Raw genomic sequence first — 18,510 nt, 5'->3', positions numbered from 1 at the left:
GCTGCTGTGAGGCAGCCAAGCAATCGTGGGTGAAGCCTCTGAATAAATAAGTGAACCTCCTATCCTCCTGGCTAGATGTAAAGCTGGAACCAAGGGTATGCTTGCAACATCTCTGTGTCTCTGTCCATCTGTCTCTCTACCCATTTTCCTCTGTAATATCTCTATCACTGTCTCTCAATTTTTTATGTCTCTATGGATCTTTCTCTGTGTTTCTGTCCTTGTCCATCTGTCTACCCACCCTCTCAACCTTAGTCTCTCTCCATCTCCTTTCTTTACTTCCCACAGCCCATGGAAGGAGGGTACACCTACTGTGTGTCTCACACAGTGGGGTTGTGTGTTGTATGCCGGCCTGCAGCCTACTTGAACTGGGTACACCAGGGAGGCAGGCTGGGGCTGAAAGAGACTTAGACGGCAAGAGATTAATGGAGACCAGACATGATTCTGTTCAAGGCCCGCCAGTTTACTAAGAGAGTCTACTTATAAAAGGGGAAGGCCCATCCCCCACCAGTCCATTCTTGGTGTCTGGAGCCAGCCTGTAGGCGATGTGCAGAATAGGAAGTTCCTCCCGAAGGTCTCAGGGGCTTCTCAGCAGGTAGCAGTGTCTTGGAGAGAGCAATGACAGGTGGCAGAACAAAAGAGCCATCTAGGTTGGAAGGCTCCACCTTAGGTAATTTTCTTCTCAGTGGCAGCAAGGTCAAAGTCTGGATCAGCCTGCTTCAGGGCTGAGGGAGGCTACAGTTGTGCACCTCTCACCAGACTGCTGGGATAGTAAGAGGTTCCCAGGTGTGGGGACAACCTTCTCCAAGAGGGCAGCTGTGGTTAGGAAGCATCTGCCACACACACCTTTTTGATGGCCTCAAGTTACATCTCAATAGGTTGGTAGGGCTCCTCCCCCACTCTCCCTCTTTTCTGATGAGGGGCTCTAGGGATGCCTTGGATGGGTTAAACCTAATAAAGTGAATCTTTGAGCCCCTAGGGCTGTACTGGGGCTTAGGACAAGCCCCTTTCTGTCAGTGATGTTGCTGGGAGATTCCTAGAGACCACAGGTTCCCAGCCAGGAGGGGAAGTTGATTATCCCCGGACTTCTTGCTATTCGGAGAGGCTACCCACAAACTCCAGGATGAGTTCCTTTCCCCTTTCCTGTCCCCATAAATTTCCACCCTACCTGTTCTGCCTCAGGTCCCCAGCGCCTTCCTAGACTCTCTTTCACTGCTACCCAGCACTCTGTCTGTTCCACACTCACATGACCATGGTTCCATTTTGTTCACTACAGTGTCAGTCCCTCAGGGCTGGCTTTGTCCCTGTCTGTCTGTCCACACGCCTACTCTGTGTTTCCCAGTGTGGCTGCCTGCTCAGTCATTGTGCTGTGCAGAAAGGGAAGGATGGAATGACACAGTCTGGAGGGATAGAAAGCCAGACAAGATCTTTCTGTCTTTGCCCTGAGTGAGGCCACTCAGTAACACGAGAGTCACACCCCTGGCCCAGCAGGTACCTTGCTCTTTAAAGTCATAGCTGGCTTTGCCTCCAGAGCCTTTTCGAACTCCTGTCTGACATGCCAACATGCCAACCTTTTCAGCCTTTATTAATAAACTTCCCAGTGGCCTTGGCTTTGGTCTGCAAGCTTCCTGTGGGTTATTCTAAGAAGACTTGAGAGAATATGGAGCTGTTTGAAGACTCCCGAGAGTCCTGGGGAGGGAATAGGTGGTAAAAGCCTAGAGACTTCCTCTCTACCTGGGGGGTCAGCTTCAAGTTTGTTTGTGTGTTTCCAAGCTGTATCTCGGTGAAGGAAATCTCCCAGGATGCAATATGATCCCTGGTAGAGCCTCACTAACTCTTGCCCACCCCCAGCTGGCCATCCTACAGTGGTACCTCCAGCAGGGTCTTTGGAACATCCTCCAACCTGGTCTGCAGCTGTAGTTACTTTCGAGTGGCCCTGAGAGGGGCTGCACAGAGCCCTGGCTGTATGCTTGGTGCTTCTTCCAGGACTGTTTGCACCTTCTCCTAAAGGAGAAGGGACCACCCACTGTCACCATCCAAATGCCTTGGGTTGCCTGGCACCCACATGACCTGCTGGGCTCCAGACAGAGCCACACTTGAGACGGTCTCTGGTCTCCTGTGATACCTACCTACATCCCTACTCAATTCAAGGCTGCATCCTCCGGGGTAGGGAGTGGCCTCTGGTTCCTGCTCCAGTGCCTTGCTCTGAGAACGGCCATGATGGATGTGCCGTGAACTGGGGTACAAGCCTGGAATGGGGTACACAAAGAAAGTGGTCCATCAGAGACCTAAATCTGTGTACCGCTTCTGGGCCCTACCTGAAGACCCTGCCCAGACCTCTGCCTCCTGCAGATGGCTTTGCCTGTCTTTGCATTTTTCACTCACAGTTTGAGTCTTTTTCTTCCAGGCCTCAGGTTTCACCTCTTGCTGGGGTGATCAGTTGAATTTATGTACTAGTAGCCTCCAAGAAGCTAGAGGGAGGCCTTCCTACTCTAGCTCAGGAGGAATTCTAGCCGGATCCTCTGTTCTCCCGAGGCCGAGCTCTGAAGGTTCAAGACAGTGGCAAGAATCCAATGGGCCCTGCAGAGCAGTGGTCAGGGCTGGGGTAGGCACTGCCTCAGGGGAGGTAAGGAGGCAAGGGTGCCCTCATTTGATGGAAGCACCTAACTATAATTTAGGAAGTGTAGATAAAGCTTTTGGGACCACGTGAGTACTCAGGAATGGAGCCAGGCTTTGGCTTTCATTAATCCTGTGATGTGGCAGAGAGTAGTCTCTTCACCTCCCCGACAGACAAGGCCGTGTGTCAAGTAGCTCCAGCCCTGGCTCTGCATGCAGCTCAGACACAGTCCCTTCTTCTTCCTGAGGGCTTCCTGCTTTGATCTATCCACAAACCATTGGGTCACCTCCACAAAGTAAGCCATTCCCACCGTTGTTCAACAGCACCCCTTCCTCTACCCATCCAAGCCCTGGCTCCCTCTCCCTCCTCATGGCTCCTGAGAAGGCTACCCTCATGTGGCACACTGGACCTGTCTTGCTAGAAGAACCCATGCTAGGAGGTCCCACCCAACCCCCAGGGGTCACCCTCTTTCATGACTCCTTGCAACCCTTCTCCTCTCAATTCTGCTGCCTTTTCCAGTCTGTGAGCCTCTCCTTCAGGCCTCAGAGGATGCTAGGAACAACTGCGTTTGAAACACTAGGCTCCTGGGGTTCTCAGGCTCAGGAGGCTTGGGGGTTCCTTGGTTTTCTCTCGTCTTGCTCCACCCTTCTCCCTGGGTGACTTCATCGGTTCCCATGGACTGAATGGATGACTTGGTGAACTCCAAATTTGTCTCCAGCCTTGATCTCCCCTCTGACCTCCAATCCCGAATATCCGGTTGTCCCCTCAGATCATAATGGATCTGGACTTCAGGAACTTTCTCCCCAGGCCTTTCCCAGCATGCTCATCTCAGGAGAGCCACTCCACATAGATGCACATAGCGGCCATCCCATCTCCACCCTCCTGGCCCTTGTCCATGCTTAGGAACCCATTTACTCAAGACCTGCCCCTTGGAGGTCTAAGGCAGGGCCCAGTAATGTAGCACGGAGAGCGTGTGCTCTTGGCTAAGCTTCCCCACTGTAAAGACCCTCAAGAGCCAGAGCCCCTCTAGGGACATGTGGGGAAACCACTTCCTCCTAGTCAAGAATGGAGCTCAGTCCTGGAGAAGCAGGGTTTCTGTTCTCTTGGGGGCTGCTGGGCAGCGGCAGGGACCTCTCTGGGGACCACCATGCAATGAGGTCATGTAGTCATAAAACAAAAGCTCGTGATAGACGTATCCATTCCCAGCCCCTGGGGGGAGGGACTGCTGGCCCCACCACTTCTGGCCAGGAGTGCAGGTTTTCAGGCATCTCCCAGACTGCAGCAGACCCTGTTCCTCATGCAAGCCCAGCCTCTGTTGTTTGCAGTGATGGTGGTGTGTGTGGAGGGGTGGATTTAAAGTTGCAGTGCTAGGGAGAGTAAGTGGAGCTGAGCAGGTTGCTGATGCTGTGACATCAGCTTGGGTGGCTGTGATGGTTTGCATATCCTTGGCCCAGGGAGTGATACTAATAAGAGGTGTGGCCTTGTTGGAGTAGGTGTGTCACTGTGGGCATGGGCTTTAAGACCCTCATCCTAGCTGCCTGTAAGCCAGTCTTCTAGCTGCCTTTGGAATAAAAGGTGAAACTCTCGGCATTTGCAACCCCATGCCTAACTGGACGTTGCCGTGCTCCCAACAAGACCCATAGAGTACAAGCCTGTGGGAAAGAGAACAAGCAGACCTCTATGACGGCTATGACAAACTCTGTGTAGGTTCTATGATGCTGTGTATCCCACCAGGGATGACAGGTATGAGGAGGTCACTGACCTGCTGATGGCCACAGGGTCCAAACCACTGACCCTTCTTGCCCTGTGTCTCACTCACCCTCCCCCATCTATACTCATCATCCATCCATCCATTTATTCATCCATGTGTTCATTCATTCATTTTATCACTCACTCATTTGTTCAGTGTTTCACCTATTTAATTCCTTATTCTTCCATTCACTCATGTGCTCATCCATCCATTCATTTTCTTGTCCATTCATTCACTCATTCATGCATTCTCTCACTGTTTTAGTCACTGTTCTATTGCTGTGAAGACACCATGACCAAGGCAACACCTATAAAAGGAAACATTTCATTGGGGACTTGCTTACAGTTGCAGAGGGTGGTCCATTATCATCATGGTGGTGAGCATAGCAGCACACAGTAGACATGCTGCTGGAAAAGTAGCTGAGAGTTCTACATCATGATTTACAGGCAGGGGGTGCGACGGGGGAGGAGAGACTGGGTCTGGTGTGGGCTTTCGAAACTTCAAAGAACACCTCCTGTGACGCACTTCCTTCAACAAGGCCACAATTCCTAATCCTTCTTATCCTTTTCAAATAGTGCCACTCCCTGATGACTAAGTATTCAGATACATGGCCTATGGGGCTATTCTTATTTAAACTACCACACTTTTATGTTCATTCATTCACTAGCCTAGCTGTTCATTCATCCTGGATGTGTTCATCCATCCATTCTCTTGTTCATATACTCAATCATTCATCCTCTGAGCACCTGCCACCCACCTAGCTTTGGATTTGGAGCTGAGAATGGGAGTGGAGCAAAGGGAAGAACAGTTGTTTGCACTTCAAAGGTCGCACTGTGAAGGGGAGAACGGCACAACAGTCCAGGTAATCAGGCAGGTACAGTGACAGAAATGACCAAGGGTTACCTAGAAGAGAAGCATGGACTTCACGTACATATAGATGCATACATGTGGGTGAGTACAGGAGGTGTACTTGTGTGTCCCATCTGTTCATGCATGTCTGTTTGCATGTGTTTGTGGCTTCTGTATGTGAGTGCAGCGTGTTTGTGTACATGAGGGAGTGTGTAGAAGTGTGTGCATGAGTGCGTGTCTTGGCCTATACCATGCTGCTGTAACAAAAATCTGAATGTGAATAACTATAAAGAGTCCAAGCATGGTGGCTCTTGGTGGCACTTGGTGACACTTGGTGGCATGTGCTTAGAATCCCAGTATTAGGGAACCTAAAGCAGGAAGATCCTGAGTTCCAGGCCACTTTTTCCTAGCCCTAGCTGCTGCCACTCCAAACCAAATTCCAGACCTGCGTCAGTACAGGAATTCATCCTCCTGTTAACTTATCTCCATCTCTCTCCCACCTACAGCCACAGTTACCCTTTCTGATTATGGTCCCTGTTCCTTCCAGTGTAAGCATCACCACCCCGCCCCTCCCCCTCCCACCTATGTTTCCCACTCTTGATGCTTAGGTCTCTGTTCAGAGATTACCACCGCAGAAGCCTACTTCCTTGTCTCCTCGTGTTATTCCCCCGCTTCCACTCCCAAGATAGGCTCTTGTGTAGCTTAGGATGGACAGTTTCCACGTGACTGAGGATGAACCCCTACTTTCCTGGCCTTTACCTCTTAGGTACTGTGATTACATTATGCACCCCTACATTTGACTTGATTTCCCTTTAACCCTTGTCACAGTTCCAGATCATGCAAAATTAGCTCATGGGTTATCAGTCTTCTACCAGGAATGAAGTTAGCCTGGTCCAAGGCCCCATCTTTTGGTTCTAGATGATCAACACACAACTGATGCTGTAAAAAGGGAGTGGCCTGCCCTCAGGTGTATCTTGTGTGCTCTCTGTTCTTCAACCCCACAAGGGCTGCCCAGATTAGGTCTATGCTGGCCTGCTCACTAGCCTGCTCTACTCCACTCATTTAGGTGTTCAGTCTGGGCTACACAGTGAGTTCCAGACCAGCCTGGGCTACACAGTGAGTTCCAGACCAGCCTGGGCTACACAGTGAGTTCCAGACCAGCCTGGGCTACACAGTGAGTTCCAGACCAGCCTGGGCTACACAGGTCCTACCTCAAACAAACAAGCAAAGTTTATTTAGCTCTTGGTCTCAGTGGCACAAAGCCATCTCTTTGGCCCATGGCTGCATCTTACATGGCAGAGCAGCATCGAGGAGAGGGGCAAACGCATGGGGTGGCCTTGCATTGAATTACTCTTGCTAGAACTAATCTGCTTTCCATGAGGAGTACATCCATGCTTGCCCAGGACGACTTCACACAAGGCTCTGCTTCATAAAGGCCCCATCACCTCCTCTCACTGCTAGGCTGAGCATGGGGCTTCTAGTGCATGGACACACAAGGCACATTTGGAGTGTAACCACTCTACATGTGTGTGTGTCTGTGTGCGCACTCTGGGGCAAGTGGAGAGTAGAAGGTAGGGAGGAAGACATATCCAAGTTTTAAGGCAAACAAAGCCACATGAGGGCTTCCCTGGTCTGCTCCAGCTCAAAAGAGCTGCTGCCAACCTCTGTTTTTCAGTAGTGTGGTTCTGGTGAATCTGCCCCCTGTATCAACTATGGGCAAAAGCAGGAAAGGATGAAGGGGCCCAGTGTAGAGGCTGGCAGGGCCAGGGACCTCCAACACTGGCAGGTAGTGGATTAATGCTTAGAAGTCCTGGCGGGAAGCCCTAGAGCTTCAACTAGCTGGATGAACAAGGACAACCCAGATTGCAATGGGGCCAAGACTGAAGCCCGTCCCTGGGACAGCCTGGATGTGAGGTGTGACAGGCAGGGTCAGGGGTTATGTTTGAATGCGGGGGAGCCTAGGACAGAACTCCTAGTCACACTGTCGAACTGGCGTGGGCGGGCAGTCCTTTGGATGGTCCTGGGACAGAACAACAAGGTCCTGGTCACTTGTCAGATCCATCAAACAGCAGCAGTAGGCACAAGGAGGCACTTGGGAAGGTTCCCAAGGCTGAGTGGAGTCCAGGTAGGAGAAAGGAATGCCTGTTCCAAAGATGTGAGTAGGTGGGGGTAGCTCATGGCCACAGCCCTCTGCCTCCTGCCTGGTAGCTGGTTCTGCACTGTAGTGGCTTAGGCTCTGTGTTCAAGGAATGTCGCCTCCTGATTTTCTGAACGTCCCTACTTCATGGGTGCCTCTTGCCAGCCTCGGCGGTTCCCTGGCTGTTTTAAGATACATGGGGCAGATCCTGCCTGGCCACAGATAAGCCTGGTCAGTTCCATCCTGCTTCTGTGACTCCAGTTTGCTACATTCTGAGCTCCTGGGGCAGGGATCGCAAAAGATCCACTTGGGAGGCCCATGCATAGAGCTACAGATACTGGATGGGAGTGAACCAGTATAATTGAGTAAGAGGGAGGGAGTGACCACAGCATCATTCTCCTCTTAGCTGCTCCCCTCTTCAACCACAAGCTGGCTCAAGAAATCTCCTGTGTTTTGTTTTTCTTTAATTTAATTCACACATACGTGTGTGTGTGTGTGTGTATGTGTGTCTGTGTGTCTGTGTGTGCATGTTCATGTGTGCACAAGTATGTAAGTGCATGTGCAACTGTGTATCTGTGTAGGCCAGAGGTCAACATCAGGTGCCCTCCTCTGCTGCTCTCTACCTTATTTCTTGAGGCAGGGTTTCCCTCTGAACCTGGAGCTCCCCATTAGCAAGAGTCCAAGGAAGAGTCCAGGAAGTCCAAGGGACCTACCTGTCTGCTCCAGTGCTGTGGTCACAAGAGTCCCCCACCACCCTAGCTTTTCCGTGGGTTCCAGGGATCTGCACTCTGGTTGTGATTCTTGAGTGGCGGGTTCTTCACCCACTGAATTGTCTCTGCAGCCTGGTGTTGATTTTTTTAAATAAGATTTATTTATTTATTATATATAAGTACACTGTAGCTGTCTTCAGACACTCCAGAAGAGGGAGTCAGATCTTGTTGCAGATGGTTGTGAGCCACCATGTGGTTGCTGGGATTTGAACTCTGGACCTTCAGAAGAGCAGTCGAGTGCTCTTACCCACTGAGCCATCTCACCAGCCCCTGGTGTTGATTTTTAACTACTGTACAGTGATGCACTTGGGGGCTGGGCTGCCCAGCCCTGCAGATGCCCAAGCAAACAGAATGTTGAACTTGCAAGGCTTCTTAGTGTTCGTGCCACCTCCAGAAGGTATCTTGCCAGCCAACCATTGCCACATGGACAGTTGCTCATGATGGGGGGAAGCCACACATAGTTTGTGCAGATGCAACCTTTCTGAGAAGTGTGGCCCCACAGCTGGCTGAGTCTGTAGCTGTGGGACCTGTGAATACGGAGGCTGGCCACCCCATAAAATAAAGGCAGCAGGGTATGGTTCAGCTAGCTGAGTCTTCTGTCTCCACAAGCTGCACTCCAGGTGTGGATGGAGCCAGCCTCATCTTCAGTTTGGAGTCTTCTCCCAACTCTTGGGAATGAGGGACTCTGCAGCCTCAGTACTGACTCTGACCCCCATCTCCACGTATACATGGCTATGCCAGCCTTGCAGTGAACTCACCTGCTACAGTCAGGCCCATGTGCTCTGCATCTTTGTAACTTTCCTAAGTGAATTATAGAACCCTTCTGTGTCACAGCCCCATCCATACATCTGGAGGAGACTACCCAGGAGAGAGTCTCTGGGGCTGGGGTCCTGGGAACCACTTTAGACTGCTACAAATCTTGCTATCCTGGGCTGGGGCCTGAGTCTGCCCCATGGGTAAAGAGTTGGGCCTGTGGGGTAACTGACTGAGCAGGAATGGAGGAAAGAAACAGTTTCAGCTGAGGACCAGAGTCCATGTCTGACTCCTCTCTGAAGCGCTGTCATAGCAATTTATACTGGGGTTCCAGTTATGCTTTCAAGGCCCACCTGTGTGAGGGATGGTGGTAGAGAATGGGTATGATGGCTAGTGTTGTCAATGTCACAAAATCTAGAATCACCTGGGAAGAAGCCACCGAGAATACTTGAGGGATCATCTTGATTATGCTAATTGAGGTGGGAATATCTGTCCACGGTGGGCAGCACCATTCCCTAGGCATCTATCCCTGACTTATAATAGACTGAGCTCTTTAAGTGTGTCACCACTGTATATACATTTGTCTCTGCATTCAAGTTTCCCACTTTCCCAAGGAAGCTGTCCATCCTTAATTGACTTATATTTGGAAAGGTTGCTCTGGGCTCAGTTGGTAGAATTCTTGCTTAGCATCCATGGAGCTCTGGTTCTATCTCCAGCACTTTTTTTTTTAAGTCTTTCTTCTGATAAATCAGAATTAGAGGGTTTGATTTAATTCACAGTTGCCACAGCCAGCCATGTATCTGTCCACCCTCACTGTTTCTGGCTGGCCTGGCTGGTCTGCTGAAAGTGAGTGACAGGCCATGATTCATTGGGGCTGAGCCCAGGGATGCCTGGGTAAACTGGTATTTTTACTGCCTGGGGCTCGACAGTCCCATGGCAGAACCCAGGGCCGTGTGTTGGTTCTAGGAGGTCCTGACCCTTGGCCTGTGGCCTCAGGGTTATCACTTGCCTTTCTTCTCTTCCCTGGGTAACAGCTTCACCATCGACCCTATACTGAGTTTATTTTGCTGGAAAAGGGTCAAATTCCAGTGTTCGTGGGCCTGTGTGCACCCCAGGGCAGCTGACCCAGCTACTTCCCAGCGTTTGAACAGGAGGAGGACCTGGCCAGACCAGACCCAGCATGACAGGACATTGCACATCCCTGTGGAAGGGTGGAGGTGATCTGTGCCTATCTGAAGAAGCAGATTCCTGTCAGCAGAAGTTCCCAGCCTCTTTCCTTTGAAACTCCAAAAGAAAGTCCCTCCCCACATCTCCACACATGGCTTCTCCCTAGTAACAGCTTCTCAAGTAGAAGCAGGACAGGGCAGAGGGATCAGCACCAAAGACAAGTGTTTAGAGGCCGAGATGGTTCAGTTTGTAAAGTGCTCGCTATGCAAAAATGAATGTCTGCGTTTGATCCCCAGCTCACAATGCAAAAGTGCCTGATGTGGTGCATGTTTGTAATCTTAGCACTGGGGGAGGCAGAGACAGGAGGAACCCTAAGGCTAACTGGCCAGTCAGTCTCACCAACTGCAGGTTCGGTGGGAGATACTGACCTTGGTGGCCCTTCAGAGAGTAACATGTATGTCCTTAGGCGTCGGTCACTACCATATTCCAAAGGTTGAATCTCTGTCATCTGTCATTCTGAAGATACCCGAAGCCTACACACTGCTCTAGGGGGACCTTTCTTGCTCTGCTTGTCACCCCACATGTCTGAGCAGGTGTGGAGGACATGACACCAGGGATACAACTATAGAAAACATCACTCTGGGGTGAACTGAGGGTCATGAATCCCTCACTTCTAACTCATGGATGAGGCAATAAAGAGTCTTGTTTGTCCCCATCCATTTGGGGACATCCTGGTCCATCAGCTGGTCAGGGGCCACAGCATCAGGGTCTTAGAGCTAAGATACATGGGGCAGATCCTGCCTGGCCACAGATAAACCTGGTCAATTCCATCCTGCTTCTAGCTAGAGTGGCTGGAAGCAGTGTTTGGGGGGTCTGGGGGCTTTGGCTGCACTATGGGATGGCCCAGCCTTTTCCCTGTCAGTGACAGGATAATGTGACCACTGACCTCTGTCTCACAAGTGAAGCAATGGCTTTTGCCTATGTGCTCCTGCCTGGCTCTAGATGGGACATGTACCTGTAAGGAATGGCCACAGATGGGAGGGCTGCCCTCTGGTGTCCTTCCAAGCAGTGCTCTGTGTGGTGGTGACAAGCACTGGCTGGTTTAGATCTTGGTGGTCTCCTTTGTCACTATGACCCATTCATTCAAAGATGATCCACTTAGGGCATGGTAGCACGAGCCTATAATCTCAGGAGAGGTGGGAGGCTCTCTATGAGTTTGAGAGTAGCCACGTTTACATAGCAAGTTCCAGGACAACTAGGCTACATAGTGAGATGCTGGCCCAAACCAAGCTGCCAGCCCTGGCTACTAGAGTCCCTCCAGAGCATTGGGGCTGTGGTAGGAACTACTGTCTGCAGAGGGGGCTTCAAAGCACAGATTGGGACACTAGGAGGAGACACACAAAGAGACCTGTGATGGTGGCCTGTGGTCAGGGCAGCACTAATGCAGAGCACACACTGACGACCCAACCTGAGCAGGCCTGCGGGTGCTCAGCTGCTCTGGGAAGTGTGCCTAGCTGCAGGACTGATGGGTTCCTCTGTGGCCCTATGTGTGCACATTGCATGGCCCCTCCTCTTCGCACCTGCCCCAGACACTGTGGACACATGAGCCTCCTGACACTTGAAGCCATCAAGCAGCCCTTGAGATCACAGGCCTCCCAGTTGCCCTGCTGGGCCCCAGCACAGTCTCCCACTGGAAAGCAGATTGTTATACCACTGCCTGGCCAGGCCTTGCTGTTGAGTCACAGGCAAGACCAGGACCTTACCACAGGACATTTTTGAGATTCCAGGGCTGGCCCCACTGTGGCAAGCCTTCTTGCCCTGGGGCAGGTCCACCTCCACTGGGTCCAGAATCCCAGTCTTGCAGGACCAGAAAGTCCCTGGGGACAGGAACCATGGGAATGTAGGCTGGAGGCAAAGACTGGAGGTCACTGGGTGGGTACTCCTTGCTCTTTTCCTCAAGAACTGTAGTCAGCAGGGCACCCTGAGGTCTCAGTCTACATCCAGGGGAGGGGCAGACATTAGTGATGGGAGACAGGCTCAGAGATCCAAGCTCTCACTACTTACTGAGGTTTGGATCCTGCTAGAGAGTAAACCGTTTCTAAGTAACAATCAATGTTAATGGTTTAAAATGTAAAAATGTGAAAGGGGACCTCAAGAGGTGGCTCAACAGGTGAGGGAGCCAGCCGCTGTAACCCTGACCACTTGAGTGTGTGTGTGTGTGTTCTCATGTGTGTGTGTGTACATATGTGTGGATGCTAGAGATCAATGACAGGTGTCTCCCTTCGTTGTTTTCCACTTTAATTTTTGAAGCAGGGTCAGTCACTGAATCTAAAGCTCACTGGGTCCCAAGGATCCTTCTGTCTGTCCCCCAATACTATGCACCCTGTGCCCAGCTTTCCCATGGGGCCTGGTATCTGAACTAGGGGCCTCTTGCCGGTGCAGCCAACCCCTGACCCACACTCACCATGGCCTTAGCCCCTTGATGGTTTTTAAAACAAATTCCCTGCAAGGTGTAGGCTATACTTGTAATCTCAGTACTCAGGAGTCTGAGGCAGGAGAACCACCATGGGCTTGAGGCTAGCCTGAGCCGCAGAGTGAGGCTTTGAGGAGGGCAGGAGGGTAGGAGGGTGGGAAGGGAATTTGATCTGGGTGTATTGCATGAAATAGCTAAATTTTACATTAAAAAAAAAGTTGCATCAAGCCAGGCCTGGTGGTGTGTGCCTGGAACCACAGTGCTCCAGCGGCTGCAGGAGGAGGCGGGCAAGCTTGAGGCCACATAGCAAGACTGTCTCAAAACCACCACCAACAAAACAACAAAACATAGTTTTCCTTTTTAGTAACTTCTTTATCACATTTAATTGTACGTGTGTGGCAGTTATAAGACAACTTGGGGAAGTTGGATCTCTCCTCCCACTGTTCAGTTCTGATGATTGAACTCAGATTAGCAGGCATAGCGACAAGAACCTCTATCTGTTGAACCATCTTGCTGGCCCACTCTCCCCCGCGCCCTTTTTTTTTTTTAAGACATTGGCCTAACTAGCTTTAAAGAGCCAAGCTCTGTGGCTAGCCTGGGCTAACCATAGTTCTCAGTCTCATTCCAACAAATCTACAGACTGGCTCCCTTGCAGGTATGGATCAGACATCAAGAGGGGGGGCTTGTGCAGTGTGCCCCTAACCCTCACCCTGGTCACCCTGGCAGCCCATGGCAGTGCGAACTGAGGAACAATATTTCCTCAGAGGAGGGTACCGGGCCCTGCTGCTTGCTTCACCGTTGTCACAGTGGAAGTTTTCAGCTTCCTAGGAAGGACAATGGTTGCTCCCCCCCCCCCCAGGAAGCTGTCTCTGGGAGACCCAGGCAGAAATAGAATCCCTTGCCCTTCAGACAACTCTAAGGCCCCAGACCAAACCCAGGCACAGAAGATAGAGGGAAGTCCTAAGCCTCCTAAGGGAGGTAGGAACGTGCTGGGCCTGCCCATGGTGCATGCAGACTTTCTGATGTCTGGACTCTGATGATGTTGTTGGTGTGGGATGGGACATGGACCCTGTTGACATACTTCCTGTGAAAAGAAGTGAGAGTAGGGGAAGGGAAGGAGTTCTGAATGAATCTAAGTTGGGGCAAGGTCCAGGCTGGAGGGAGTAGGCACCCCAAGACTCCAGAGTGTAGGGCTAGTCTGGGGCCTGCTGGCTTTGCCCAGCCACTGTCCCTGGCTCTGGTCCCTTGGCCTATTGATGCCTGATTTCCCATGGATCCTGGGGAGGTGAATATGACGTCACTGGATAGCCAAGGAGACTTGTTTGCCTCCCATGGCCTCACTTTCCCTCTGTAAGTGATTTGTGGACTGGCTGGAAGTGCTTAAGGTCATGACTGTGTGAACCTTGATCCTCAACAGGCACTGCCTCCTCTCTAAGGGCCCCTGCTCAGGTGTCGGCCTTGGAAAGCACACCCTCAAGTTACTGTCTGAGAACATCATGAGTCCTTGCCTGCTGGAAAAGGGGAGTATTGGAATCTCTCCCCCTGACTCCTGCCTGGAACTCAGGACTGGAGTAAACAGGGTTGCCACGCAGGTACCCCAGGGCCCCCAGGCTCACCTTCCTCTGCCTCTCCTTCAGTCTCTCTTTGCCCCCAGCTTCCTCCCTGAGCCCCTGCCCCCCACTTCCCTTCCTTTTGGGGTGAAAGGAGCAACTGCCTTTCTGTGTGCTTCTATTTCTGCACCTTCCGCTTCCTGCAGAAAGTTCTGGAATCCACAAGCCCAGCTGGCCCTGAGGGCAGGATGTGGGGGGCCTCAGATTTCCTTTTCTCCTACAGCCTGGCCTCATGGACTCCTCAGGGAGAAGGAGCTGCAGCACTCACGGTCTGCGGTCCCTGAGGTAAACTTTCACTAGTGTCTGTGTTGATCCCTACACACCCATGGGCTGTAGGCTCGGAGGACGCAGCACAGGACAAACGCCATGTCTGCCTTTTTGCAAGCAGCCCTCCAGGTAGGCTATGCTCGGCCATAGCTTTACAGGCAGAGGACAGCAGGCTATGCAAAGGGAAAGGACAAGGCATGGCAGGCTTAAGCACAGTAGTGCGGTTGGGTGGGGGTGGGACTCAACTCAGCTGGTAGGAAGCTCACTCAGCACTGGTGGAGAATCCTTAGGTTCCATCTCCAGTACTGCATAAACTGGGTGTGGTCTTGCATATCCATCATCCCAACTCTTAGAATATGGGGACAGAGTTCAAAGTCATCCTTGGCTACCTGGAGAATTCAAGGGCAGCCTGGGCTACATGAGACTCTCTTCCAAACAAAACAAAACAAAACAAAGAAACTCACATAGGTGGGACGCAGGGCTTTTCCATTTTCTATGCTCTTAAAAAAGTGAAGTGTGTGTATGAAGGAGACACAGAGAAGGGGGTGGGGAAGGGAGACATGGCTGGTGTTGCTGACGAAGTTTCTGGAAATCCCAATTGTTTTTGAGCCACTTGGCATTCCAGGGTTTGGGTGGGAATCATTGCAACACCTGTGGCCTCAGGGCCCAGGTAAGACAGTTGCAGGTGTTGGGAGGGGACCCCTGGGCTTTGTCATCATTGTGATTGAGGTTAGGGCTGGGCCTGCCTGGCCTCTGTCCCATCGGGGCAGTGTTGTCTGCTGAGGAAGAAGTTGCAGGTCCCCATGAGCAAGTTCAGAGCCAGCCCAGTGACCAGGACCAGCAACCCTCGGGACATGAGAGGGGGTCAGCACTGGTGATCCACCCCCACTTCTACCTCCCCCCACCCCCACCCTCGACCCCCACCACGAGGGAGCTGAATCTCTGTCTCTGATACCTGCTGGGCTGGATGGAGTCCCCCACTTTCCATCCTGGCCCACCTGCTCCCTTAAAAGCATCTCTGGTTGTTTTGTTGGATCTGAACTCCCATAGTGGTGACTCCATCTGTTTAAAGATTAACTTCCCAGGGCTGAGGAGAAGGCTCCTTTGGTAAAATGCTTGCTGTATAAACATGGGGACCTGAATTCAAATCTCCAGAACCCAAGTGAAATGCTAAGGCTGGCAGGGCCATTCTCCAAGTGAGTTCACTGAAGTGAACACAGTTCATCTCTCAGTAAGCCAGTAGCAATTCCATTCATTCCATCTAGAGAGAGGTCTGGCCACTCACATTTGAGGTCCTGTGTCTACTTCAAAGGCTTCCTAGTTAGAACCAAGAGTTCTCTGGCATGATTACCACCTTGGCAACTCAGTGCCACATGTCAGCAGATTCTAGATCTTAGTGGTTTGTAGGAACTTTTTGCATATGGAAGATATGTTTGTCTTTTCCTAGTTTATGATAGGTTCAAGGTGCCTTTGGAACATTTTTCTCTCACTGTAAGAGTATGTGAACCAGAGTCTCAAACATCTTTTCTTTATGGCTAGGAACCCCTCCCCCCCCAAGTTGAACGTTTTGTTGATGTTGTTTTGTTTTGTTTCTGTGTTTTTAAATATCTATCTATCTATCTATCTATCTATCTATCTATCTATCTATCTATCTAGGCAACTTATCCACTGAGCTATCTCAGCAGTGCAGAAGAAAATAGTTAACTCTTCCTTTTCTCCAGTGGGGCCCAGCATCAGCTTGCTTGGGCATGTGGACTGTCCCCACAGAGGGAAGTGGCAGACTGTGTTCTCCTGGCTCATGCCTATTCATCTGAGGATAAGCTGACTGGCTTTAAGAACATGAAGGGCAGGAAGACCTGATGACTGCCCCACTCTGAGTCTCAAGTGTTCTTACCATTTGTGGGCAGGAGGGGCCTCGTCCCATTCCTATTGTGTCCAGATTCCGGATCCCCCTGCACCAAAGCACAAGATGTCAAGCCAGTGGAAGCAGAAGATCCTGTTTATGCATAAGTTGGGCTGAGGGCTTTGTCTCTGAGAGGGCTGGCAAAGCAAGGTGGCTGGTCACTGGAATCTAGACAGATGTACCCAGTGGCTGCATTTGCATCTGTGGGCAGGTGAGTTCCAGGGAATGCCTACTTCTAGCATGGCTCCATAGTTTGTGATTACCCACAAGTCTTTGTACTCTCATTCAGAATGGAGAGACTTGAGGGTTGCAGGATGAAGCAGTGCATGGCATGCAATCTGTCCTCAGAGAAGAGTGTCAGGCCAGCAGAGGACAGGACTGGGGATGGGGTTGTGGAGAGACCTCTCACAGATTTTTGGAAGAGGGCTCTGGCTGAAGTGGCCTAGCTGACAAGGTTGGGGGCGGGTCTGTGTGCCTGTGTGTGCAGCTATGTATAGTCTTCCTTTCACACTGGAAGAAGCAGCTCCTGAAGCTGGGAAGGCCTGTTTTATGGAAGAGAAGAGGAGTTTTCTCCTGAGAAGGAGTCACCACAGCCTGGCTTGGAGCTCAGGAACCACCCCACTGGCATCCCCTCTTGCAGTGATTTATTCTGGAATCAGCGATCAGGCTAGTGGGTCCTCACTGCCTTGTAAGTCATTGCTCATCCCTGCAGATTTGAAGTGATGCCTTTGTAAGACACTGTGTGTGTGTGTGTGTGTGTGTGTGTGTGCATGTGTGTGTAGTAGGCACAGCTTAAGGCAGCAGCTGACTACAAGAGACCCCACGTAAAGCTTATGTACACAGTGGGGAGAGGAGAATGGATCCCTAGGCACATTTGGGGAGCATCCTCAGTCTGCAGAGGTCACCACATTGCAGGCTCCATGCAGGACACACATGACCTTCAGGTTTCTGAGCAACCAGCCAGGTGCAACCTCAGCTTCTCTTTTCTCAAATTTGGGTGGCTCATGTATCTGCAGTCAGTCCTAAAATGAGCACTTAACTTTGCTCCACCCATACTACCTTAAAGGCCAGTCCCCTAGGGTAGCTGACTACCCATGGAGGCTTGGGTGAGCACCCCCAATGGCCTGAGGGTAGAGGCGTGCAACAAGAGTGGACACTGGGTGGAGAAGAAGCTCCAGAGCTCCAGTCAGGGCCTGGTGGCTCCTCTACAGGAGGGCAGACACTGTGTGGAAAGGGACCCTACAAAGGGAATACATTGACATCACTCACCAAGTACTAGAACAGCTACGCAGATGGGCAGACATGATCTGGCAGTGTCAGGACGGAGTCACAGGGATGAGTGTGGTCCAGGCTTGGGATGTGTTCTCAGTGTGAGTATGGGGAGAGTTCAGGGGATGCCTCTCCAAAGTGAAGTGGATGAGGAGCAAGTGATGAAGCTCAAGGGAATGGTTCTGCTTCCAGCCATGAAGACAGGTGAGGGCTGTGGGTAAGAAGCACTGTGGCCCAGGAGATCCGTGGCTGTAAGCCGATGACAAGGAGAGAAGCTGATGACAAGAAGAGATGGACAGACCCTGGAAGTGGGGCGAGAAGGACCTGGCAATGGACAGGTGAGGTTAGTAAGGAGACCGAGTCACACGAAAGCCAAACCCCAACCTAGTAAAGGGAAGTCCTAGACTGGCCACTTCATAGGTAAATTCTAACACTCAGAGAACTCACACCAGGTCTTTCCAATTTCTCCCAGAACAAGGAAGGATTCAGAACACCTTTGAGTTCATTTGACGAAGCTGGCATTTCTCAAACACTACAAGAAAAGTAAACCACACATGAGTAATGCCCTTACTCCAGATGGTGGGTATTTGAGAAGGCTGGGGGGAAGGCACAGTTAGCAAAGGTGGTTGCTACCAAGCCTGGTGACACAAGTTCCATCCACAGAACCACATGGTGGAAAAAAAAGAACCAACTCTCTCCTGTAAACAGTCCTCTGACCTCCACATCTGAGCCTCAGAACACATCACACACACATGCATGCACACACAAATACACATACCACATCACATACACACATATACATATCACATCACATGCATCACGTATGTACACACATCACATACACACACACATACCACCCCCCCCTCTCTCACACACACACACACTAAATAAAACTGAAATTTAAAATATTCAGAGACTGGAAAGAAGGTTATAAGCCCTGGCTGTTCC

This window comes from Mus caroli, unplaced genomic scaffold (assembly GCF_978045245.1).
Source record: "Mus caroli unplaced genomic scaffold, Mus_caroli_1 scaffold_8, whole genome shotgun sequence".
Classification (NCBI taxonomy): domain Eukaryota; kingdom Metazoa; phylum Chordata; class Mammalia; order Rodentia; family Muridae; genus Mus; species Mus caroli.
This window is presented reverse-complemented; position numbering follows the sequence as displayed.